Source organism: Papaver somniferum, chromosome 5 (genome assembly GCF_003573695.1).
Source record: "Papaver somniferum cultivar HN1 chromosome 5, ASM357369v1, whole genome shotgun sequence".
Lineage (NCBI taxonomy): Eukaryota > Viridiplantae > Streptophyta > Magnoliopsida > Ranunculales > Papaveraceae > Papaver > Papaver somniferum.
Window position 1 is genome coordinate 209,759,596 of NC_039362.1, and position 27,392 is coordinate 209,786,987.

Below are 27,392 nucleotides of genomic sequence, written 5' to 3' on the forward strand. Positions count from 1 at the left end.
TTCACATTCTTCAGGTCTTCGGAGTAATACTTGTATGTCTCAACATTCCTAAACTTTCTAGTCTAACCTAAACGAAATTGACTCTAGTTTACAATCAAGCGACTTTAGGTGAGTTTCGACACACTATAATATGACAACCAAACTTGACATACCAACGCTTGGTGAATTCAATTGAGCTATGCTATAATAATCTCCCCATTTGTCAATTTTAGTGATAAAAAATCTTATTACATATGGATAAAAAAATTACAAGAATTCATTTTCCATACGCTTGATTCCAAGTTTCAACAGTACAATAACCTGCATATATTCAATCAATAAATGTCGATGTTTGACATTTGAATAACAAAACTTTTACTCCCCCTAAAGGTAAGCTAGGTAGATATTCAATCTGAACATCTTTGTTATTCCCCTTTTGTAGTCATAATTACTACACAACAATATGATATGTTTCTCCCCCTTAGCCAATACTTTAATCTTTCGTTATATATAACGTTTAAACACAATTGTCCTTTCATTAATGATTGCAAATCACTTGTTTACTCCATATATTTCTCCCCCTTTTTGTCACAAAATGACAAAGGTTCGAGCAAATAAAGGACAAATCAAAAGGATCTTACAAATCTAAAAGACTTGTAAACAACCTATAAGAGTTAAGCACGAAGGTTTCACATACCACTTTAGATAACCAATATTAAAACCGAAACTACAAGTAATTTAGTTTTAATATGTTATCAAGGAAACAATTGCCCGAAGTAATTTTGCCTAATAGCTTAACAAATCGACTAAGAAACTTAATTCCCTTGTTAAACCGGTTGCGTATGTACAACTGCTTGTTTTGATAAGACCAAAACAAAGATCAGAATTAACTTTATTTCTCTCATCAGGCTCTAATTATTCAGAAAATAAATTAGACCTTTCTCTTTAGACAAGACAAACACTAGGTTAGTTAACTAGTTATTCTTGTCAAGGCATTCGATTAGACTTGAATAACCGAATCCTCCAATTTGATAAGTCTAACTAAGATCAGAATTAACTTAGTTTCTCCTATCCGGAATCAATTTAGACTAAATAAATGATCCCGTATTTCGTTAAGCCATTAACAATAGATACAAACCAAAATAAATTGACTTGCACAATTATTTTCTTAACCGGAAGCAATTGAAACAAACATAGATATAATAGCACCGCAATTGCACCGAATTTCGTTAAGCAAAAACACTTGATACCCAACAATAAAGAAGATACCAAACAATAAGTCAAATAAATTGACACAATTTTTCTTAACCGGAAACAATTGAATCATACACACACACGTCCATACACAATAATGGAAAATATCAATTATACCGAAATTTTGTTAAGCAAAAGCAAAATATATGCAATATAAACAGGCTTTTCTTAAGCAAGAAACGACTAACTAACAAATTCGTTACCTCAGATTCCGCAGCCTCTTCTCCCCAGAAAGATATATCATTAAGCGCAAGTTCAAGTAAGAACTCTCCCCATAGCAACCTTTACCAGAGAAAGGTTGAAACGGTTTTAACTAATGCGTGCCAATGACCAAAGTTGAAATTAAACCCGAAACACATATGTTATGTGAAAAAGCGGGGGTCTAACAACCACACCCAATATTTCGCTTAGCAATCTGTGTGGCCTAACTCCAATATACTTTTAAGAGAATCAACTAGACAGTCAGACTCAATCTTAATAAAAGTATATCAAAGAGTTATATCTCACTTTCTCGATTCAATACTTACTCAAGCAAATAGAAATCTGCGAGTCTAATTGAATACAAGAGAAATCACTTGAACGGTACCAAAGACCAATGTTCAAGGATAAATCAATTTCAATCAACAACCAAAGGTTGGATTTTCCAATTGATCGATTAAAACGCACAACCTGTGATATTTCAATTATATAACAAAATATAATGCAGAAAAGAAATAACACAGACACCAGAAGTTTTGTTAACGAGGAAACCGCAAATGCAGAAAACCCCCGGGACCTAGTCCAGATTGAGCACACACTGTATTAAGCCGTTACAGACACTAGCCTACTACAAACTAACTTCGGTCTGGACTATAGTTGAACCCCAATCAATCTTACACTAATCCAAGGTACTGTTGCGCTCCTTACGTCTCTGATCCCATCAGGATACTACGCACTTGATTCCCTTAGCTGATCTCACACACAACTAAGAGTTGCTACGACCCAAAGTCGAAGACTTTAATAAACAAATCTGTATCATACAGAAAAGTATACGGTAATAGATAAATCTGTCTCCCACTGAAATACCTACGAGTTTTTGTTCCGTCTTTTGATAAATCAAGGTGAACATGAACCAATTGATAACCCGGACTTATATTCCCAAAGAACAGCCTAGTATTATCAATCACCTCACAATAATCTTAATCGACTAGCGAAAGAAGATATTATGGAATCACAAACGATGTGACGAAGATGTTTGTGACTTCTTTTATATCTTGCCTATCGGAGAAATCAATCTCAAGCCAATCATTACGATTGTACTTAGTACGATAGAAACAACAAGATAAGATTACACAACTACAAGAAAGTGGTATCGGTATGGCTTCACAATCCCAATGAAGTCTTCAAGTCGTTAACCTACATGGTCTCGATAGAAACCTAAGGTTAAAGGAGAATCAACTCTAGCTTATACAACTAGTATCACACATGAGGTGTGGGGATTAGGTTTTCCCAGTTGTTACAGTTCTCCCTTATATAGTCTTTCAAATCAGGGTTTGCAATCAATGTTAGCTTGGTAACAAAGCATTCAATATTCACCGTTAGATGATTAGATGAAAACCTGATTAGATTCAAGCTAATATCTTTCAACTGTTAGATCTAAACTTAGCTTGTTACACACAAATCAAATGCACGTTTTTAGGTTTGTATAACCGTACCCAAACATGTACATTTAGTTGGTTCAACAGTAGTTAACCAAATGGTTAGCCATATGAGCACTTTCATATCAACCATATTCTTCTTTACCATAACTAGTTCAAATGACACAAATGAACTAGTTAGAGAGTTGTTCAATTGCTTAGATATTTATAATAGACACAATTGAAACAAAAACTATTTGATTCACTCGAATCGATTCATGAACTTTATAGCCACGGTTTGTAATTATGCATTCCTTAGTTTATATAAGTTTAAGTTCACAAATAATCGTTTTTAGAAAATAACCAACTTAAGTACGCAGACTGATACACAGACTTAAGTACCCGGAATAAGTTTGTTTTTTAGTTTACAAACTCCAGCAGAATTTCTCGGGATGAGAACTTCCGACAGTACGCGGACTTGGTAAGCAGACTCTAGTTCCGATTTTCCTGAGCAGCAAAGTACGCATACTTTGGTTCAAGGGATAAGGACTTACACACATATGTGTTACTACACAATTTTTATATCCTTCCATGGTTATGTAATCTAAACTCTCATTTCAATCATTGAAACATTCTTAGAGGACGTTATATAGTTGTTATTCACAAACCATTTTTCGTCAAAGCCATTTTCAAGTAATTGAAACTTAACATGACTTTCGTCACTAGTAAAGATGAACTTGGCCAAAGAGAAAGCTTACCATCACATATTTCGAGAAATAGATAAGCGAGATAAACTCGGCTCGAAATAGCAAATGTGTATAATCATAATCTATATAGCAAAACGACTTTTGTCTCAAGATAGGAGATAGAGTAGATAGACTTTTGAGTGATAGATAAGTTCAAGTCTTCACATACCTTTTAGTCGATGAAGTTCCACCAGTTCCTTGAGTAGTTCTTCGTCTTTGTATGATGATCGCCATGGAGTATTGAGCACAACTACACTTTCTATCCTAGTCTGAGACTTAGCTAATAGTAGACTTGAAATCAAGACTTATAGTTTTGATCACTAACATTGACAAACATGCTTGAGATAGAAACACATGCGAGTTCGACCGAGCAGTGCTCTAACAATCTCCCCTTTTGTCAATTTTAGTGACAAAACTATAAATACATATGGAATACAAAAATAGATAAATAAATTTTCGAAGATTCTCTTCCACATGCCTGATCTTCTTGGTTCTTCAACATTACTCGAAATCTTCGTCACTTCCAAGTACTCCAATGATTCCAAAGGTTGTAAGTTTAGTATCATCGTTGTTGAAAATCCGTAGCCATAACAATGAGAAAACAAGAATTCTCAATCATTGTTAACAGTGTCATAGTATTATTACACAACATCAAAGTTCAATTGCATCACAACTTCGACAACAATACTATGGTGATATGTATCACTCCCCCTTAGTCAATAATCCATCTCACATGGAAACCACTCCCTCTTACATAATGATTCGAAAACCAAATGTATTTGTAGTGTGAACTACACATTAATTCTCCCCCTTTTTGTCAATAAAATTGGCAAAGGTACGAAAACTAGTGGGATCCTAATGAAATTTCCATAGAGACATTTCATGACCAAAAGAAATCACATATCAACTTTTTAGATGCAATCATATAGCCGAAGCTAAATGCTTTCATCAAGGAGTTTATAAAGATACAAGATAACTCCTATAATATTCCACAGCCGCACTCCCAACAAAGATTTGGCAATTAAGCACAAGTTCAATTAAGAACTCTCCCCCATAAAATGTCATTCCCGAAAGAACAACAAGAGCGACCTTACTTTCATGAGAAAAGAAGGATTTCTTTGGACATAACAAATCACATACGAATGTGAATTTGAATCCAAATAATACTCAATTAAATTAACCACAAGAAAACCCATGATTAATTTAATCGAAAATGCTCAACATAAGAGAACTTACGGAGTCGCATATTATATAATATGATATGGATCAGGCAAGATCAATACTGCGTAATAAACAAGGATTCATTCTATTTTCCATCACTATTTGCACAATGACATACAATAGACATAATCCTCGTAAACAAAAGTTCATCATATCTTCTTTCAGTATTTGCATAATGACATAATAGGCTTCAAAATTTTGTAATGTCAAAAGTTCATTCATTCTTTTATCAATACATGCATTGTTAGAGCATTGCTCGGTCGAACTCGCATCCGTTGCTATCTCAAGCATGTTCGTCAATGTTAGTGATCAAAACTATAAGTTTTAATTTCTAGTCTATGTCATATGTCCGTTATGTATTTACAATTCTGAAGTCTGCCCCTAGTAATTCTTTGAGATGTACTAGTGCTTTGTGATAGCTTTGAGTTTAGCCGCTAGGATCATTACACGCGTCGGCTTGTTGTTAGTCGATTGGGTTTAGGTTTGCGTCCAATAAATGTGTAAGAGAGAACACCTGAGGCGGCTAAGTTTTAATGAGCAATAATTTTTAGTCTTCTTCTTCTTCCTTGGGATGGTTCTTGAACCAGATTTCTTCAATTCTTCGACCCTGCGTGTTAATTTGTTGTGGGAACATAACAATTGGCATCAGAGCCGTTCTATCCTCACCATGGGTGGAGGTAATCATCCCACCATTAAAGAAGTGAATGAGGATCTTCGAAAATTTTCAGAGAAATTTGATAAACAGATCGGAGATCTTTCTTCAAAATACAATGAGCTCGCTGCGCAGAATAAAGAAATCAAGGAATCTATGCTATCTAAGGAGGATTTCGTCAAATACGTGGAGAGTTTTACAGGCAAGAGAGTCGAGGAACAATGAGACTAAGCAACAGAAACATCTCATTCAAATTCTTTTCAACAAAACGGTGTTATGTTCATTTTTCATCAAGGGGGTCGTGATTTAAACAACACTCATCGTATGCCAAAGTTAGATTTTCCAAGGTTTAATGGAGAAAGCCCAAAAGGTTGGATCCAAAAGTGTGATCGATACTTTCTACTCAAAAACATCAGGGATGAACATCAAAAGGTAACTATGGCAGCTATGCACTTGGATGGAAAAGCAGACCAGTGGTTGACCAATCTACTCATTAACAAAGATTCAAAAGTTCAGAGGAGCACAAGGAGCTCAGACAGGATTCATGGCGAGGAAGCAGAGGATAGAGGCAACAGTTGGAAAATGTGTAGCAGAAAATGATGGATGGAGGCATTCTCTAACACTGACAGTGGGTGATTACAAGCGACGAAGAGGTCTTCTTTGAGACTTGAATGAACCCCCTTTGGACAACAGGTAAAGTATAGTCCTCTTTACTGTTGGTATTGAACTTGAGCTGGAACTGGATCTGGAACATTAGTGAAGTAACTAGCTTATGTCAAAACTTGCCATTTAGAATGATCAAGAGGTTTGCGTCTGTACTTGCCAATTTTATTGCCTTGTATTGTTACTGCTTTTTAGAACTATCGCGCAATTGTTAGACTTGTGTTGTAACAAGGATCAGGGCTTATATTAGAGTATAGGAAAGCCAATCTGTGTTGACTTGCCCTGTAGCCTGTTATGTCAGGTGTCTATAAATACCTGTCTCTAGAACCATTGTAAAAGCTCTCTGAAATAATATCTCTTACACAATATTAGTTTTCTCATGGTATCAACATCAATTTTCTCTTCCGCCTGCTGAAGGACCTACTTCTGATGTTTTGTTTAAACAATTTTTCTAGTTCTTCTGCTATAGAAGTTTTTATGGAAATTGAACTTGAAAACTTAATCTGGGTTTTGATCATCTGATCCAATCTTTAAAGTGTGGGTCTATTTCAAATGGTGAATCAAATCCTGAGAATCGAAAGCTTGAATGGGTTTGTTTCACTTCTTGTTTGAAACTTTCAATTATAGCTTGTTTGACAAATAAAAATCTGGTTCAGCTTCAAGGATGGTGTCCTGACAGGGGAGAATTACTTCTTGTTTATGAGTTTACATCAATTGGTAGTTTTGATAGTGTTCTTTATATTATCAAGAACCAGGGATGTGAACAGCATGTAATCCACAGAGATATGACAACCAGTAATACTACTGGAACTACTTTACCAACAACAGTAACAACATCAACACCAACTCCACAATACACTTGCTTGCTTTCATGAAAAGAAACAGGTGAACCATGAAAAAATAGCATAATAATTAGAAATCTAAACAAGTATGCCAAGCCAAGAACACAATCACATACACAAGAAGAACAAGTATTTAACGAGGTTTAATCCTCGGGAAGGAATAAGCAATTTTATATATCACCGTATAGGTTGGAATATACAAAGCCTTTAGAAGAGAAGAAGAGAACTCTTACTTAGTCGTGGTGTATTTTCTCTAGTTCTCTCTATGGATATTTATACGCATCAATAGGAGTGGATACATTTCTTAACAAGGAATACTTTCCTACAAGTATAGGGTTTCCTAATCTTAGATCTAAGAACAAATCTCTTAAGCTTATATACTTAGGACACAAGTACTTGGTTTCCTTAACCAACTAGATTTTCTAATCTAGTCCTTGACCATCCTACCAACAATTCTCCACCTCGGATCATGCATTCATGCATGAGACGATCAATAGACAAAATCACCTCCATCTTCCAACGTCGATGAACCATCATTGGCTGCCTACGTATCCTCAATAGGAATCAAACCCAACCGTAGTTCTCTTAAATGGCCTTTCTAGAAGACCTCAACCAGGTTCATAAGAACCTTTACCTCAAAAAGGGCCTTGTACATACCATCGTATACATCAAGCTACCAACAGCTTCAGTATATGGGACTTGGGCCATATACTTTTGCTCTTGTTCAGTAGTGGGAGACATACGAGCATTCAGCTTAAAATGAGCAGCAAGGGGAGTACTTACAGATTTAGTTCCTTCGTAGACACCAAACTTCTGTAACACTTTCTTAAAATATGCCTTTTGAGACCAAAAAACTTGACTCTTCTCTTTGTCACGTTGAATCTCCATGCCAAGAATCTTCTTAGCTTCTCCCAGATCTTTCATCTCAAACTCAGATGACAACTTGTTCTCCAAATTATCAATCTCTTTCTTGTTATTCGATGCAATCAGCATATCATCGACATACAAGAGAAAATATATGAAAGACCCATCACGTATCTTCTACAATGGTCATAGTGACTTCTTGTGTATGTTTGGCCTATCATAAACTGGTCAAATCGTTTGTACCATTGTCTTGGAGACTGTTTTAGCCCGTACAACGATCTCTTCAGTTTACATACACAATCTTCTTTTCCAGCAACCTTGAACCCACTAGGGTGAGTCATATAGATCTCCTCTTCTAGATCCCCATGTAAGAACGCCATCTTAACATCTAGCTGAACTAGGTCTAAATCACATTTTGCTACCAAGGCCAATAAAATACGGATTGATGAGTGTTTTACCACCGGAGAGAACACCTCATTGGAGTCAATCCCTTCTCTTTGGGCATAACCTTTTGCAACTAACCTTTCCTTGTAGCGAACTTGACTCACCGAAGATCCTTCTTTCTTAGCATATACCCACTTGCACCCTATGGCCTTCTTACCGTTCAGAAGCTTCATAAGAATCCATGTGCCATTCTTGTAAAGAGACTCCATCTCGTCCTGCATTGCACCTTCCCATTCTTTACACTCTGCACTACGTACAACTTTTAAATAGGAAGTAGGAGTACCATCTTCAAAAACTGGTAATGCATAAGTAATGTAATCATTCATCCAACCAGGCTTCCTGGTTGATCTTCTTGGTCTGCTGGTTGCTATGGTTTTCGTGACCGTAGCTTCTGTATCTTCTACCGACTCTTGTTCCTTTTCCTCAACAACGTCACTATAATTTGGAACTTCAGTAAATACTTCTCTTGCGGAACCAATGTCTTCAGAAGTATTCTCAACAGATACAAACTTAACTGGAATTGGTGGAGTTGCATCAATCTCCACCTGCTGTAAAGGCTCACTAGTAGTGGTGCTTCTGTTCTCCACCTACCGAGAACCCCAAGACTTTACCATAGACATCTCATCAAATGTGACATCTCTACTCATGACTATCTTCTTCTCAACTGGATTCCAAATCTTGAACCCTTTTACTCCATTCTTCATACCCACAAAGATTCCTTTCACGGCACGGCTATCAAGCTTGTTTTCACTAACATGATACCACGCATGACAACCAAAGATATGAATTGAGTCATAATCATAAGTTGGTTTATCAAACCATTTCTCCATAGGAGTTTTACCTTCTAATGCAGCTGATTGAAACATATTAATGAGGAAGCACGCATACGTAACTGCCTCAGCCCAAAACGCTTTACCTAATCCAGCATTAGATAACATACATCGTACCTTCTCCAGCAAAGTACGATTCATGCGTTCAGCTACCCCGTTATGTTGTGATGTCTTCTTAACTGTGAAATGCCTCTTTATCCCCTTATCCTGACATACTTGCAAGAATGGATCACTCTTGTACTCTCCACCATTGTCCGAACGTAGTACTTTGATCTTTCTGCTAGTTTGAGTCTCAGTTGCCTTTTTCCACCTCACAGAGATTTCTAGGACTTCATCCTTATGCCTCATGGTGTACAACCTTATGCACCTAGAATAAACATCAATGAACGACACAAACCAATGTTTCTCTCCCAATGATGCATTCTTGGAAAGAACCCAAACATCTGAGTGAACATAGTCAAGAACTCCATTAGTATTTTGGATAGCTGTGCCAAAGCTTGTTCTTGTTTTCTTGCCCTTAACACAATGTTCACAAAATACTAACTTGCAGGCAATAGCACCTTTCAACAAGTCTTGTTGAATCAACCTATGCAACGACTTCTCACTTAGATGTGCAAGTCTCATGTGCCATAGCTTTGTCTTCTTGGTAGCTGCACTCTCGATGTGTTCAGAAATAAACACATCCCCTGTTGTTGTACTTCTAATCAAGTAGTACAAGTTATGATGATGTGTGCCCTTCAGGATTACCATACATCCAGAGATTACCTTTAGAACACCATTTTCAGCGACTATCTTATAGCCCTTAGCTTCCAAAGTTTCGAGTGAAATCAGATTCTTCTTTATGGCAGGTACAAATCTTACCTCCTTCAGTTCTCTAACCATACCATCATGCATCTTGATACGAACACTACCAATCCCAATCACCATGCATGTATGATTGTTTCCCATACGTACTTCTCCATCAAGCTCTTCAAAACTTGAGAACCAGTCCCGATATAGACATATATGATACGTTGCTCCAGTATCTAATACCCATGTACCATCTGTAATAGTACAAGCTGATGGTGTCACAGTTAGTGAGAAATCAGAAACATCATATGATTCTTCATTACCTTTAGCAATGTTCACCTTGGTATTACTATTATCTCATTCTCTTGCCTTACGCTTGGTATAATCCTTAACCCAATGACCAAAGTCATGGCACCAAGCACACTCATCTTTTTGCAGTCGCGTTATACTCTTAGAACGTCCTCTACCTTTACCATAACCACCATTATTCTTTCTCCTGTATGATGAACGACCTCTTACAAGAAGCAAATCATTATTAGCTTCACTTGCAAGGTCTTTACGATCCATCTTCCCGAACTCCTCACTACGCAATGCTGTAGTGACCTCAGCGTATGTCATCTTATCCTTGCCGTGCATTAAAACTTTAATCACGGGGTCATACTTTTCAAGAAGAGAGTTTATCAAACACAAAGCTTGTTCCTCGTCCTTGATCTTCTCATCGTAGTTAACCAACTGATCAAGAAGTTTATTATATGAATCTAGGTTCTCGGTTAGGGTTGCACCTCTCTTCATGTTATAGGATACAAATTCCTTTTAAGATGTATCCTATTGGCCACGTTTTCACTAGGTATTCCTTCTCTAGCTTTTCCCAGAGATCCTTAGCTGAAGTCTCGTGCTGATAATTAACTCTTACTGCAGTTGCTAAACACCCTCGTAGCGAAGCAAGACATAATTTATTTATCTTGTTCCACTGCTTATCAGACATCTCCACTGGCTGACTTTCTAGAGCTTCTTCTAGGTCAAGATGAACAAGAGCATCCATTACGATTGTTCTCCATAAACCAAAGTTATTGGTTCCTGTAAAATTTTCTACCTTGAGTTGTGATCTATGTGAATGAAGTATTCTTCTTTTGTTTCTTTATCTTTACTTGTGGACTCCGAATGTTCTCCTAAAAGATCTTTCGGATCAACTGGTTTATCTCCGTCAACCATTGTTCTTAAACAACCAAATATAGATAAAAAAACAGAACCTTTGAGATTAGTATTACCTCAAGCAATCTTGAGAAAAATACCTTCACTTCAACTTCAACATGAGTAACCCGTATCCAAGAGCGTCTCCTTGCTCTGATACCAATTGTTGTGCCAAAGCCCGCGGAAGCGTTAGGTTTGCACTACTACGAGGTATCTCAATATCGCCAAGAACACAATCACATACACAGGAAGAACAAGTATTTAACGAGGTTTAATCCTCAAGAAGGAATAAGCAATTTTATATATCACCGTATAGGTTGGAATATACAAAGCCTTTAGACGAGAAGAAGAGAACTCTTACTTAATTCTGGTGTATTTTCTCTAGTTCTCTCTATGGCTATTTATCCACATCAATAGGAGTGGACACATTTCTTAACAACGAATACTTTCCTACAAGTACAGGGTTTCCTAATCTTAGCTCTAAGAACAAATCTCTTAAGATTTTATACTTAGGACACAAGTACTTGGTTTCCTTAACCAACTAGATTTCCTAATCTAGTCCTTGACCATCCTACCAACAGGCACTTCTCCAAATATGCATACCCGTCGGACATTATAACCTCTACAATGAAACGTTTGATGGGTTAGAAAATAATTGTTTAACCAAAACCGAACAGGCACACTTGGTGCTCATAAAATTTATGCAAATAGCTAGCAACTCTATCAGAACTCTAAATACAACATTTACCTCCTAAATTTTCAGGTTTAGCTGCAAAGTTTAGGCATGCAGTTTTCAGTTCTGTACAATTAGGTAGATCTGCTAGCTCCAATGTACCTGCCACAGTATTTGCAGTTATATCTTCATATAGTTTTGCCTCACACATGAATTTAAATCGAACAATATTATAGTGATCTGCTGCAACTAACCAATGTTGTGCCATTGTAGTTGAAGTGCAAAGAGAATCGGAATCAAAAAGTTCATGTGCTTCTGGGAATTCTTCTAGAATCATGGCCTGCAACACAGGGTTCGTCTATGAGATTTTGATGACCTTGTGCGAAGAATTTTTTAGAACGCCCTTTTAATGAAATTTGTCTCGGTAAAATAACGAATGGATACACTTTTCTTATATATCCAAGAGGAGACTATTTCATATCGTAATTGTACCATTACTATCACTGGGATAAATCTGACATTGAAAACTCCTAAGTATGGGTTTACTTTCTCATTAGTTACTAAGAAAATTTGAATGCTAAAAGTAAGTGGCTGGGTGGGACACCTTGTGCTGAGCACAAGTTGCCCCCCTCCAAAACCGGCACTGCTGCAACATATCGTAGGGTTATAAGGATAGGGGCACTGGTAAAGTTGTACATAGAGATAAAACATATATTCTACTATAGTTTTGAATTAGCAGCATGACAACAAAATAATGAATTATCAAAAGCCTTACCTTAAAAGTAAAAGGATCAAACTCTTCAATGACTACTTTTTGCGCATCTGGATTGCCCACTAGTCCAAAAACCTGAGCTCTAAATACAAGAAAGTAATAATCAACTTATGGGCTCTGAAAAATTCATTGCCAACCTAGAAACTAATATCATAACCAATTTTGGATTCCAGCAAGCCCTTAAAATTCTGAGGCATATCTGATGGAGGTACATTAATGATTTCCCTTTCCAACGAGAGTTTGCACTATTCCAACTGTACAATGAATGCTAAGACAATCATCTTTGAGATAATCTAAGGTTTCCACCTGAGACTTTTTCGTATAACCCCTGAAATTAATTAGTATGGAAACGTAACCAATGCACTAGGCCGGCAACAAAAGAAGAGTTTTTTCCGAATATGTATCAACGAAATGGTTAGTAAAATAAATTAAATAAGGAAGCTGGGAATGCAACATATCTGCTTGGTTCTCCATCTGGAACACCACTACTAATTCAGTTAGAAGGATATGAATTATTTTAGTACAATGATGTATACTCAATTTCGGAAGAAACCATACTAACATACACGGATACGTACTTCGCCTCCTGAGCTGACGGGGATAGTAAATTAACTAGGGGATTTATATAGAGAACATGCTATAACAAGTGCGTCAAGGCAGCGATAATTATTAGGGTTATCAAAGTCATGTCTTTTCTTAAATATAGTCCATGCTTTTATTAATTATAGCTCAAAAAATATAAGTTAAAACAAAAAGTCAAATTTATCAAACAAGTCTTAGTTTTGATTCTTTTTCTAAAATCAATTTTTCAAATTCTATAAGCATTATTATTCTATAAAAACTCAAAGATGAGTTTTTTTTTCTCAATCATGATTATTTATTACATTCAACTAAGTACCCTTAAAAATCATCAATTATGTCATAGATCCAACGTAAATTGTATTACAAAATTATATGATTAACTTTTACTTTTTTGATTTAGGGATTTTATAATTTATTTTGGGCTATATATAAAAACTGTGCATGATTTTATGTGTTATGTTAATAATCTTAATAATCTGTTTGGTTAGATTAATGACTTATTTTATGTGGGTTATGGTTGATAAAAGCATGGGCTACATTTAAGAAAGCTTTACTCATACACTACCGACCTAACACTAGTAATAAATTGGCTAAGGGCACACCAGATTTTACCAAACAATGATCCAATTCAATTTTGTGCACACGTCTTCAAAGATTGATGATTTTACACCTTCTAATTGGTGTACCGGTTAATATTGGTGTATGTTTGAGTACCACGGATGCAGGATGCCTTTCCTGCAACTCCTTACAAACTTGCATGATGTCATTTTCCAAGTTGACTAATATCAAGGGAAGCTTATGTTATTGTTGTTGTGCATTAACCCGTCGGGCGTGTAGTATCAAGAGACGTTACAACAAAGGCTACATGCCTAGGGCCAAGCAAAACATATTACCAATAGGATCAAAATGACTAATGAGAGAGATAGATCACACTCTTCAACATGGAACAGCAACACTACAATGCTGCAACATTTAAGGATAGTCTACACGCTATAGACTCATGATAGCATCTTTTGTCACAACGAGATTTCCCTAGGAAGAAATACGACTTCTGTCAGCATCAACATGTTTAGACTTAGTGAACACTGCTGCATGCCATACAAATTAAGATCGAGAAGAAATCTTTTCGATCTCTCACCACGTGAACTCATTGAAGTGTCCACAAAACTCTCAACCTATCACATTTGGTATATATACTTGGTATGTGCGCAATAACCAAAAGTGATGGTCAATGGCTTCAAGTCAAATTTGAAAGATACGTTAATTTTAGATGTCTTTTTCTAGAAGCAAAAATAACAATCCCATCATTATATCCTCATGCATGTATGATCTCCAATTCCATATTTCAAATCGGAGATCAGCAACTGGAGCAAAAAAAATATCATCCCCAACTCTGCACTGATCTATCTTTAGGCTTAATAATATATAAGGTAGACAGGTAATAAATAATCTATATTCGTTACCACGTAAGATTATTGTTAATCATACTCCGTAGTCCGTACTAGCAAAAATAAAATTGTTATCCTGTTACATTGAATTACCCAACATAAACATCCTCCAATAGTACAATACATAGACTAGTCTGTCTTTCTCTGTACCAGAAGGAACACAAAATTATGAAAACAAAAACATAAATCCTAATCTATGCGGAGAAATTAATTACCTGACTTGATTGGGGTATATCCGTATTAATTTGGATACACCTAATAAGACAAAAGCTAGGTCATTTGAAGTAAAAGAAGTCATCCCTTAACCATGTTTCTAAATGGTTAAATTGTCCCTGCAATGATTAACACTAATTTAATTGGAATGATTAGATTAGTTAAATTAGTTACTTGACTTATATGACTGGATTTGGAAATAATTGAGAGTAAGAAAGAGTATGAAGTAGTAGAAGAAGTTTTGGAGGGGAAAGTTAGGGTTTTTGAGAAATTTGTGATATGAGTGAGACGAGTGATTCTAATCCTGATTTTGAAGTGGGAGAGTCTTCTAATTTTCCTCCTACAGATGAGTACTCGTATGGTGATCTACCAAATCATGATCAAATGGATTATATGCATGATCCTCACTTTTATTTTCCTCAAACTCAAAATGGGTATGGAAGTGATGAATGTCTTGAGCCAAACATAGAATCCAACGACCCATAAGAGGAGAATGGAGCTGCAAGTAATCAGGTAGACAACTTACGTGGTGAAGATTGTGATTTTTCCATGCAAATGATCGATTTTTTTTTCTTTCACTTTTTTTTGTTCAGTATTGGCAAGGTCGACGATTGTCGATCATGCATACTGTAAGCACCGACGTGGTATATAGTACCAAGTGCTCCGACTTTTCATGAGCAGTGTTTAGTCAGCAAGGTCTAAAATATGAACCTACCGACTACACAAATTTTTGCAGAACAGGAGACGGATTTGAAACATGCTTAAGCTGGCATTGTAGTGGATACGTAAACCCTGCCGACTATAGTTTGGTCGACACTGTTTTATTTTTCCACCATGTCGACTGTTCTTTAGTCGATGTTGTTTTATATATCGACCCTGCCGACTATTGTAGTACGTATCAACTAACTTGTGATATTTTGTAGATTGCACTGGTACCGATGACGGATCAGCCTCAAGCTCACAATGTTAGGGGTCCTGATACTTACGCACATTATGTTAATGATTTGGAATGGAAGGAAAAAGACGACGCGGTCAAGTGGGTTATTGAGAAAGCAAAAGAGAAGATGTGTGTTCTAGTTAAAAACACCAAACTAAAAGATTCGCGGTTTGAAATGGTTTGCGAGTGTAGTGGATCGCCGGACGCGAGTAACAAGATAAAGAGTTATGTGTATGATAAGAAGAAGACTAGGGTGTACAAGACGAAGTCAAAGAAGTGTGGATGCCCATTCAAGATTATTTGATGGAGGAACGAACACACCGATCACATGTGGATAATGAATAGAGTTGATGTTGGTTGGCATAACCATAAATAACCGGAAAGTCTTGTTTGGCACTGCCGAGTTGCCAAGTTGAAACCGCACGAGTTCGAACAAGTAAGAACAAGTTGGGGAATTAAACCAAGCAAGCTCGCTAGTAAGTTCAAGAGGGACGACCCACATAACCTTTCTTCATTGCCTATAATTTATGCGGCAAGGCAATTATCAAAAAATTGAATGGGATAGAAGAAAGGTAATGGAAGAATCACAATGATTGGCACACAAAGACAACTAAACGGTGAGACACTATGAGTCATCGGAGGGGAAGGTGGATCGTATTTTTCTTGCGTATCCCGATATGATTCAACTGGAGCGGTACTTTTACCAAGTTTTATTCATGGATTGTACTTATAAGACGAATATGTACGACATGCCTTTGTTGAATATTGTAGGACAAACCTCGGATAATTAATCGTTCACGGTGGCATGGTGTTTTATGGATCGTGAGAAGGATGATAGCTATATTTGGGCATTGGAAACTTTGAAGCTTCTCTACCACGAAGATGAAACTCCCGGGGTTGTAATGACCGACAATGAGAAATCAATAATGAACGTCATGAGGATAGTTTTTCCCAATGCACAAAATTTTCTCTGCACTTGGCATATACAATGCAAGCTTAGAAAGAATTGTAGGAATCATATCCAAAAGCCAAAGGCAAAGAAATGTACTAAACGTGAAAAGGAAAAAGATGAACGTATTAGTAAACTAACTAAAGAGAAGAGAGAGGACGAAAAGAAGAAAGAATATGGAGAATGGAAAGAAGGTGAGATCAAGTTTGGGTTATTCATGAAAGCGTGGGATAAGTTGGTTTGGTCGATGAGTGTGGAAATATATGAGATAAACTCGAAGGAGTTCGAGGATGATTGGGGCACTAATTACCCCAAAGTAGTGGAATATTGGAAGAGACAATAGTTGATGACACACAAAGAGAGGTTTTTGTATGCTTTTACATACGACTATAAACATTTGAAACTTGATTCCACAAGTATGATAGAGCAAGCTCATGGTAGACTAAAAGGTCTACTTTTCACGAGTCAAAATGGGATTGCGATGGTGCAACATGTTATCCATGAGTACACTAATAATGATATCAACAAGATAAGAAAATAATTTGAAGAAAGTAGGTTCCGGAATTTGAAGGAGTTTAATGAGGATAATTGGTTGCTTGATGGAATACATTGCAATGTCTCGCATTGGGCAATACGTTTCATGAGGAAATATCTCAAGTTGTATCAAAAGTATGACGACCCGAGCACTCCTTGTCAGTGTAGGATAATGAAGGCTATCAGACTTCCATGTCGTCATATGCTTGGTAGGTATAAAACTCCGATTCCGATTGAAGATATTGATCCTTATAGGAAGCAACAATCTTTCAAAACGGCTCCAAGAGAAGATCCCGGTGAAGAGTTTGGCAACATGGAACTTGGGAGAATAATCCTCGATAAGTACCCCATGTTGAATAGGTTGGACAAACAAACTATGAAGCACAAGTTGATGCAGATTGTTTACCCTTTTATGGAAGAACTTCAAGAACCGGGGAAACAAGATCTAACGGGTAGACCACCTACCACAAAGACGAGGGCAAAAGAAATTAAAGATTATTTTACAAAATGTGATCCATCCGGACATGATTATACCGAGACGGAATATAAAGAAAAGTCGGCTAAAAAGAAAAGAGGTCGTCCGAGGAAAGAAACAACTACACCAACCGTTTTCAAACTTGAATCCAAATAGCGCTCAACCTCTTGAGAGTCAAGCAAGTGTGGAAGTTGTTGTAAAGAAAAGGAGTCATCCGAGGAAAAAACCCTCGACAAACCGTTTCAAACTTGAATCCAAATGACACTCCACCTCTTGAGAGTCAAGCAAGTTAAGAAGATGTTGTGAAGAAAATAGGTCATCCGAGGAATGTAGTAAAACCGGTATTGGAAGAGTATCGCGTACAACTCCCTCAAATTATTCGAGAGTCGTTATTAGTACAGACGACGTACCAAATGATGGAAATTATGGGTTTCGCGTTGCCTCCCAACAATTGGGACACCTAGGTGGAGCGGTTGAGGAGAATCTCACACAATGCCAATACATAAGAAAGAAGATGGCCGCCCGGCTAGAAAATGACAATGAGTTTTATATCTCAATGATGCTAGAAGGTTCGATGGAGGACAAAGAAGCGACTTTTAAAGAATTGCTTACTAGAAAAGGGTACAAGTCCAAAGAATATGCCGACTAGAAAAGGGTCGGCAAGGTTGGTTATTGATTACCTTGCCGACCTTGGTTAATGTTTCACAGTTGTCATGGCTGTTATGAAAAGTCGGCATGACCTTCATGTTATGACCCTGCCGACTAACACTAAAATCCTAAGGCCGACATCCTATTTTAAAAAAAAAAAATTGCCGACTAAAAACCCTGAAAATCATCATTTCCGATTGCTAAACTAATATAACAATCAAAAAACACAAAACAATAATGGGTTTGAGTTTAGAAATCACTTACAGTCTTCTTTTCACCGGTGAAGGGTTCTTTTCAACATTGTCAGAGATTGGATTTTCGGGTTTACTAGTTCCAACTTTTCCCTTACTTTTTTTCTCTGATTTAGATCTTTTGATATGTCCTGTTGAATCTGTGTGGCTACTTGATCGTTTGGATTCAACCATTTTTCAGGAAAATCAAATTGGATTATTTGCAGAGATTTGTTTCTATGATTTTCATGGAAGATGTAGATGAAGAAGAAGAAGAGAAGATTAACATTTTTTTAGGTTTTTAATTTTAGGGTTATTTGATTAAATAATAGGATTAATTAGTGTAGGGGTACTAAAGTAACTTCACCCATTTTGACCTCCCCTTAATAAGGGCACTATGTCCATATAAATATGGGTATACCCAATCAAGCCCGGATTAATTACTAACTACTTTAATTAATTAATTAATTAATTAATACTGCTTCACAATTTTACCATTAGCTTTTGCTGTAATCATGGTCATAGAGTTGTACTCTTTAACAGAAAAATGGCAAGGAAAAAAAAAACAGTATAATAAAATTTTTGAGATGGACCAGAAAAGACAAAAACTACAAAAGCCTAAAAAAGATGTTAGCATAGTCATAGCTATACCTGCACTGTGTGTTTTGGTAGTTGTTAACTTGCATGCAATAAGCAAATTTTTGAAAGAAGAAACAAAACAAAAGTCCTTTTTGTACCATTTTCACTTAAAATATATATGTTTGAAAGGTCATCTACATGTGAAAGTATTGCCTTATCAAATCTAGACAATTCAGATACTACAGGACTTTTGCTCGGATAAAGCAACTGTTTTATTGCCATTTTGGTGATTTAGAGAGAGCTAGATAAGCAGTGTTTCAGCACTATATATTGTTAGAAATTGAAATAATTTTAACTTTGAGTAATATTTGCGGAGATATACGAGCATAGTGATGTTGCTCGTATATAGCTCCTAGAATTCTATTAGTGAAGGTGGTGAAGCAAGGACTTTGTAACTTGAAGTTTCTAATTGTATTGATACTTGCTTGCTTACAAATGGTGTACAAGATGCCTATTTATAGGCTTACATAAACCATTAGTTCTTTCCATATTCTTCTACAATTCTCCTATCTAGAATATTCTTTTACAATTGATATAAACTAGTGTTCTCTAGATTCTTCTAATCTAGAACATTCCTTTGGACAATAACAACTTTTAATCTCAACCAACTTTGGCAACTCTAGTATATTCTAGAGTACTTATTTTCTACACTTCTCTACATTTGTCTAGATCATTCTAGACCATTGTAAATTACATGTTCCAACACCCTCTCTTAATTTGTAATGGTCTCTTATTTTGATCTCACCCAATCCTAACTCGCCCTTAGCTGCTTATGCTCGCCTTTGCCTGATTATGCATGTTCCAATCATTTCGACGTCATCTCGTCTTAATTTCGCCGTGTACTCGTCTCCATTGCTTTTGTATGTCTTCTTTAGTTTTAATTGGCTTGGTAATGGTGGATACTTGTCCACTTTTCTAGCTTTTACTAAGCTTGATCGTTGTAGATTCAGAAGCTTCATCTTGTGTCGAATTCCTCCTTCTTCTTCACGGTTTACACCATCTTCAATACAGAGGCTTTGCCTTCCGTTGATATTCCTTGCCTTTCACGAAACTTGACCATCGAAGGTTCAGAGGTTTCGCCTACTCAACTTTATGAGTAGAATATTTACAAGATGGCTCTCTTTTGCCATCTTTGTAATTTGAGGAGGCATTCTTTGATGCTCTCTTCCCTCAAATTTTTCTTTAGAAAATGCACTCTTTTGTGCATCTCTTTGCGAGGATGGAAACTTCTCTTCTAACTTTTTTTTTTTTTGTTAACGGAAGGAGGTGAAACTATATTTTTCTTACTTTGCTTACTTGTATTTTATGTTGTAGGGAGACTTATTATTTCTAGGAACTACCTCAGCTCTACCTTAATTTCACGAGCTGCTACATTTTTTATTTTTTTTTCTTTATTTTTCATATATTTCTAAACTAGAATTGGGTGATATCTGGTTTCTATTGGGGGTTGTAAAACAAGTAAGGAACTTGGATAATTGAGACGTACCTTGCGTCTTCTCATCTACTTTGAACTTCATTTGTGCGGAATTATCACCTTCAGCTTGTAGCGGAAACTTGGACGCCCATTTGAATCGAACCCGCTCTGATACCATGTTAGAAATTGAAATAATTTTAACTTTGAGTAATATTTGCGGAGATATACGAGCATAGTGATGTTGCTCGTATATAGCTCCTAGAATTCTATTAGTGAAGGTGGTGAAGCAAGGACTTTGTAACTTGAAGTTTCTAATTGTATTGATACTTGCTTGCTTACAAATGGTGTACAAGATGCCTATTTATAGGCTTACATAAACCATTAGTTCTTTCCATATTCTTCTACAATTCTCCTATCTAGAATATTCTTTTACAATTGATATAAACTAGTGTTCTCTAGATTCTTCTAATCTAGAACATTCCTTTGGACAATAACAACTTTTAATCTCAACCAACTTTGGCAACTCTAGTATATTCTAGAGTACTTATTTTCTACACTTCTCTACATTTGTCTAGATCATTCTAGACCATTGTAAATTACATGTTCCAACATATATGAGATCAAATTTTTTGGTCAAAGTTTGTTTTTTCAGTACTGGTGGTAGATATGTAGCTAGAGAGAAAAGACACTCCAAACGCATCATATATGGAAAAAGAGAGAAATAGTTGATTAAGTACATCACATAATAAGAGGTTACATGATAAGACCAGTAGATTTATCAATATCACTTTGATCAGTCTGGTTGATATACTGACAAAACTACTTACGCTGTTACCATACTTAGCTTGATATGCCATATGATCATCATTAACTTTGCTAGACATGATTGAGAGAGACACTACTGTTTGCTAAAGACAGCAAGTACTTGCAGCTAGACATGAGAGAAAAAGACACTACTTGCTAGAAGAAACTGAATCAAATCGTCGATTTTGAGTATCAAAATAATGTGCACATAATTAAGTATATGTATGATCATCTTGATATAACATTCTTAAGGCTTTTCTGTTCTCATCTTGATAGACTATAGAGGAAGCCCTAGAATTGACTGATGTGCACAGTCTGACTGATTACCTACTAGCCAAGTCTGTGACCTTCGCAAGAAACATCACATGGGATTTCATATCATCACCACATTTACAGACAAACAGAATTCTTTTGGGTCATGTTCAATTGCAATCCTTATTTTTTTTGACATGCCTCCACACACTCCATACAGTACAGGTTTTGGATGGAAACTGAATTTCTCTTATTACATTAATTTTGGATGGCTTAAGTTTTCTGGGGGGGGGGGGGGGGGGGGGGATGTAATCACACACACACAAAAAAAAAAGTATGCAATATCCTCACATGATTACATTGCATCTTGATTTCACCCGTGAAGCTGGTCTTGCCTACTAACAAATCACCTCGCAAGCACCCAGTTGCTAAGAAACCGTGCCTCAGAATCCTTGAAATGTTGACAGTGGGGGATTTGATCCCACACCACCAGCGCCTTAAGCTGGCGCCTTAGACCAACTTGACTGAGAAAAACGGTTAACGTGTGGCAGTGACGACAATACAGAACGTTTTAGCCAAACCGGAGTCCAAACACATTTTGTGGCTAATGTGGTGGAACGTGTAGTGCTTTCTACATTACAAAGTTCCTTCTATCCCAAGAGTTATTTTCAGGTCCAACTCATTTTGGCAGCCGAGTTGACCAGCAAATATTACGGTGTGTGGTCTCATCCAAGAATGATCAAGAAATGTTGGTGAAAACCCACTACTACTCACTCTCAACTTACTTTATCAATATCTCTATCTACTTGAGAACCAAAACCCTAGTAAGTGAAAAAACGGCAGCAGATGTACTCTTTCTTTTGAAGATCTTTTGCTAATGGCGACATCGGTTTTACTTAGATTACGTTTGGCTTCAGTAAACTCAACTGATCTAGTTACAAGATGTGTAAGTTGATTACATCTTAAGACTGGGTCATTAAGTTTAAGGCTTGCTTGTTTTTTGCTTCTTAATAGACTGCACATAGTTGTTTTTGAGTGGTCATTCTTATCATAATAACTTTGTTGAGCATGTACGATTGAATTGTTTTCTTTACAAACCAAAAATCATACACAGCGAAATTCAGAAACTTTGTTGAGCATGTATGACTTTGCAAAGACTTGACTAAGTGGAGAATGGAGATTAGGCACTGAATCAAAGAAATTGATGGTGTTTTTGTTTATGCGATGGAGAAAACTAATCAATTCGTGTAATTTTAGTTTGTTGTTGGTTGTATTTTGCTCTTTTCTTGGTCCTTGTTATTCATGATAATCATCTAGGTACTTACTTTCCTTCATTTTGCAGCTGCCTGGTGCAACACCAAGAAGAAATACTCCATTAATTCAGAAATGGGGGAATTTAGCTAGATTATTCAGGTTTGTGTGGTTCGTTTTGGTTTTTATGTGATGAATTAATTTCCTGTTGTCAACTGATTTTGCTAGTACGTTATGTTTTTGTACAGCTCAAAACCAAAACCTCTTGGTGATGATAGTGATGTAATTGGAGTGATGGAGGGGAAGGTAATTTTAATCTTTTGCAAGTGGTTTGATTTTAAAGTTAGCCATAATATGTTGTATCCTTGTATTGTAAAGCTGTTGTTTACATTTGGTTGTATTGGATGCAGGAGATTTGTACAGCAGCTGACAATCAGACTCAAGGTGAGATAGCTCCTGACATCAAGTTACTAGCAGAATTCAGAGCTATGGGTTTCTCCCCTGCACCTGCCAAAACCATGCTGGCTGGAAAAGAGCAGCAGAATACCATAAAATTGTCTGGAGGTCTTTTAGAAAGCTATATTGAGGACATGATTCCAGAGGCGGTAATAGTGCACGAGAGATGGAGGGGTGCAGATGAATCAACCTACAGGTTTGGATGGTTCCTTTTGTTTTTATGTGATGAATGTGTTTCTTGTTATCCACTGATTATGCTAATTACTCAATATTGGGTTTCTGGCAGTTTAACACCTTATTGTAATGACGTTATTGGTATCGATCTAGGGACTATCAACTCTTGTGTGTCGATGATGCGAAATAATGTGCGTTTTGATTTCTCCTCTGTCTTCATTCCTTATTCCCTTGAAAAAGTAACTTTTGTGTATGCGTAACGGTTTCTGGTGCATTTACAGATTCCAGAAGTTATTCATAATGCAGATGGAGTACACAACATACCTTCCGTTGTTGCTTTCGGCCCGAAGGGAGAACTTTTGGTTGGTTTTCAAGCCAAGCATCAAGGTGTGACTAACCTGAGCAACACTATCTGTTATACAAAACAGTATAATTGGTAGACGATTCGATGACTCCAAGACACAAAAAGAGATGAACATGGTACCATGCAAGATAATTAAAGCTCCAAATGGTGATGCTTGGGTTGAGGCTAATGGCCAGAAATACGCACCCATTCAAATTGGTGCTTTTGTACTTACTAAGATGAAGGAGATAGCTGAGGCCTATCTTGAAAAGAGCGTCTCCAAAGCTGTCATTGCAGTTCCTGGTGGCTTCAGTCATCCACAAAGAAAAGCTACAATGGATGCAGGGAGACTTGCTGGTCTGGATGTACACAGAATCATCAATGAGACAAGTGCAGCTGCTCTTTCTTATGGGCTTAACACTAAGGATGGAATCATAGCAGTTATTGATCTTGGTGGTGGAACCTTCGATGTTTCGATCCTTGAGATTTGCAATAATGTTTTTGAGGTAAATAGATGACTGTTTCTGCAATGTGACTTGCGCTTATTTTCTTTGCTATACTTAACTAACTGGCTAATCTATGTAGGTTTCTGCTATATGACGCTAAATTCTTCGCTTTTTATCAACTGGTTAATCTATGCAGGTGAAAGCTACCAGTGGTGATACATTCTTCGGTGGAGTGGATTTTGACAGCACCCTGTTGGAGTTCTTGGTCAGTGAGATCAAGAGAACTGACTCAATTGATTTGTCAAAGGATAGATTGGCTCTGCACAGGCTTAGAGAGGCAGCTGAGAAAGCTAAGATTGAACTGTCATCGATCTCCCAATCTGAGATCAACTTGCCTTTCATAAAAGCTAATGCTTCAGGAGCTAAGCACTTGAACATCACCTTGACAAGGCCGAAGCTTGAGTCGCTTTTCAATCACCTGATTCAAAGAACTCAGAATGCTTGCAGGGTCTGTTTGAAGGATGCTGGCGTGTCTGTGGAAGACATTCATGAGGTTCTTTGTGTAGGAGGCATGACACGAATGCCTCTAGTACAAGAAGCTGTTTCTGAGATATTTAGCAGTGCAAGCATAGTGGTGAGTCCTGATGATGCAGTTGCCATGGGTGCTGCCATTTATGGCGGCATCCATCATGGATATGTGAAAGATGTCCTCCTGTTAGAAATTACTGCCCGCTCCATTGCTGTTGAGAGCTTTAGTGGTGAAGTTACAACTTTGATTAACAAGAACAAATTCATTCCAACAACAATAAGTACAAGGGTTAGTTCCTGATCTCTATCTTTTTTTGCTTAATATTTTTTTTATTCAACTTAATATGTCAGTATTGTGTCATGGTTGCAGTTTTCAACAGGTGATCACAATCAAACCCCAGTTATTCTACGCTTGCTTGAAGGTGAAGATGTGGCTACAGATTTTGAACTGATTGGTGTGCCTTATGCACCTAAAGGGTTGCCTGTCATTGAAGTTAATTTAGGTTTAAATTCTGATGGCATGATTGATATATCTGCTAAGTCTACTCAATTTTGTAAAGAGGAAATATTAGGAGTTGAATTATCTGATGGTACACAGTCTGACAACAAAAGTAGGATGGTGATTAGAGAAGCAGAACAAGATATTGTACAGAAGTGCCCCACAGACATGAAAAGAAGTGCAGACTTTCTGTTGAAAAGATCTCTTAATGCTGTTGAGCCTTTTATAGTAGATTGGCGGGCAGAGGGTGCAGTTACTCCAGTCATGTGTCAAAAAAAAGTTGGTACCTGTTGGGCTTGTGCAGCTGTATCTGCAGTTGAAAGTAAGCACTTTCTTACTTATGGTCAAATGACCACGTGGTATATAGGTTTATTAAGTTTCATGGGATTTGTTCGGCTGAAGATTATCCTTATGTTAAGTCTCAATCCTGTGAACTTCGAAAGAAATCAATAGTATGGATTAAGGGTTGTGTTTATGTTCCGGTAGAAGCTATGGAGATAATTAAGGCTGTTAGCAAACAGCCTTTATTTGCTTGCCTCACTCCAGAGTTTGCTAGTCATCCAGACTACTACAACTATGTTGGAGGTCCGTATTATGGTGGAGACAAGAATGTACCTATAGACGCGAATCCTACTAGACATGCGGTTTGTATTGTGGGGCATGGAAATTATAAGGGGGAATTCTTTTTGATTTTGAAGGACTCGAAGGGAGAGATTTGGGGTTATTTGGGGTACATGTATCTGGTCATTAATCCAGACTTGGCTAAACAAATCGAGTATGTTTCTTACCCAGTAATGTAATTGAGAGATTGAATTGAGTGTGTCTAATTATCCAGTAACGTAATTGAAAACCAAGGAGCCTACTAGGATTTGAATAGAGAATGGAGTTTTTTTTTTTGTGTGTCTTCCCAGTAATGTAATTGAAAGATTGAATTGCATCACTAGTCAAGAGATGCGGAAGAAGACCATAGCTAACCGAATTTGTTTTGAACAGTGAAATGTCACTGAAAATTATTAAGTGTTCGATTAGGGTGCTAAGATCAATTGTTTTTTTTTGTGTGTTGTTTTTGGATTAATCTGAAATGGGAATTTGTTCTTTCTTAAATGTTCATAACCATTTAACTGAACAAGATTCATGTCATACATAACATTTGGGGTTCACTTGATAAATGAGTTAAAGCGAAACTAGACTGAAGTTGGTATAAATAAGGCTACGCCAATCGGGGTGCCATTTGAAACATGAAAGTACCCAACAAAAATCGTCTTCGAACACCTCCAGCTTATAAGACCACTGCACTGCTAATATAGAAGCCTTCGATTCATTCTCCAAATGAATCAATCGCATGCCCTTTTGATATCCATGTGCTAGCAATTTCCCTGTCACAAGCACAATTGTATTGAAACAATTAAAACAAACAACACAAGGACTCAAGAGTTGATCCAATTTTTTAAAAAGAGAACAACAAGCTACTGCTCTGAAAACCCATATTCATACACTCAACTTTAACATATGATATCAAGCGAACTTTTAGATCCTCGGCAACTCTTATGCATGTCTACAGCTTTAAGTGCAACATAAACGGATAATAAACACTGCTCTGCTTTTTGCATCAGCTGGTCTGTCAAGCAAGAGTTTTACATGGTGCGATCAAAATCAAAGACCAAAAACCTTGGGTTTAGTCCGAGGTGCTACGCTACGGTGCACGAATAAAATTTGGTCGAGCACACATTATATCCCCGTCCTATTCAAACTCACATTAAATGTTCGCCTCTCATCAGGCTCACATTATACCTTCGCCTATTTTACACTTGCTTTTGATTCAAAGGTAAGTATAATGTTCGCCCCACCATCATACGGATTTTATACTTACGTCCCGTTATAAACGGACATTATACCTACATTCGGTATCAGGCATACTTTAAATGTCCGCTCGACTAAATTTGGTTTTGGTCCGGGTTCCATACCAAATAAGGTCTGATATTTGGTTTTAGTCTGGTTTTTAATCTCTAATTCGTTCGATTGCGTGTGATTTCC

General features: G+C 36.9%; 1 pseudogene; it reads left to right on the forward strand.

Moving 5' to 3' along the window:
* The first annotated feature begins 22,479 nt into the window (after positions 1-22,479).
* Positions 22,480-26,158, forward strand: LOC113280672 (annotated as a pseudogene).
* The last annotated feature ends 1,234 nt before the right edge of the window (positions 26,159-27,392 follow it).